Genomic DNA, 1,288 nt, shown 5'->3' with positions numbered 1-1,288 from the left:
AAGCAATTGAAACTGCCAAGACAAACCCCAAACATTTTTTCTCACTGCTCAAAAATGGAAAAAAAAAAAAAAGCGAAAAAAAAAAAGCCTTTGCCAAAGATTTTTTTTTTTGCAAAGAAAAACCAGAGCAAAGATGACCCGTTCGCACTGGGAACGTGCAGCCCGGGGTCCGGCCGGGTTTGAACTCCGTGGTTTGATCCTGCTTCTGCCGGAGTTGGCAGGAGTCTTGCCGTCGGTGGCACTGGGAGCACGCGGGCTCCGGGACGGTTGTGGTGGCTCCTTGCAGGAGAGGGCTTGGTTTCCGGCCACCGAAGTCAAATTGTGATTTGGGATGAGGTTTCCTCTTGTTCCCGTAAGCCCCTCGTTTGCGCTGCAAGGCTCTAGCCGCTTAACGACACTTCAGAAGGTTCAATGTTGAAGACACGAGAGTAGAAGCCAAAGCCACGTTAGCCAGCCCCCGGGAAGGCGGCTGGGGGCCTGCTTCGGTTGCCGACTTGGTCGGTTCAGATTGCAGACGGTTTGAAGAGAGAAACGCTTCGAAACAGCTTAAGTGACTTAGGAACCAAAATCCCATTGCCTGCCCATGAACCTCGGGGATCTCCTGTACTTAAGAGCTTGTTTTGCAAACGAGACCAAAGTGCCCTTAACTTCCCACCCGTGCTTACCTCCGCGGGGGCGTTGGGTGGGAGGGGAGGGACGCCCAGCCCGACCTCTCGCCAGAGTCCGCCGGCATTAAGGGTTTCGCAGTGCTTCGCTGAGCGTGCAGGTCTGTCCGCGCCTGCCCCGGTTGTGCCTTCACGCGTGCCCACCACGGTGAATGCATACAGGCCCGTGGTCCCCGTGTGATTCGGGTCCCTGTGAACGAACGTGCTGGAGCTGGAATCCGACGTCCTGAGCCTTTCCAGCGAGGGATGCAGGAAACCCATTTCCTTTAGCTTCTTTCTGGTGAGTGGCGATGAGGCTCTCCCTGTGCAAGAAGATCGCAGCCTCACGGTGCTCGCAGACCCAGAGGGCACAGCTCCTGCCCCGCTCCCCCGGGGTTAGCACGCTGCTGCGCTAGCCCCAAAGAGATCTGCCCCCAGCCGGGGTGCTGTTTGCACCAGTGCAAGGGCGAGACAGGGCCCGGCGCTCGGGCTGGGCCCTCTTCGGCACGGCCCGGCAGTGCGAGCAGGGCCGGCCCCGCCGGCCGTCGGGGGGGAGCCGCGTTGCCCCTCCGCCGGCTCGGTGAGGCCTGGGCAAGGGGCGGTGGCCGGGCAGCGGGGCTCAGTGCGGGGCAGTCCCCGCCCGC

Source organism: Crocodylus porosus, unplaced genomic scaffold (assembly GCF_001723895.1).
Source record: "Crocodylus porosus isolate Cpor-Errol unplaced genomic scaffold, CroPor_comp1, whole genome shotgun sequence".
Lineage (NCBI taxonomy): Eukaryota > Metazoa > Chordata > Crocodylia > Crocodylidae > Crocodylus > Crocodylus porosus.
This window is presented reverse-complemented; position numbering follows the sequence as displayed.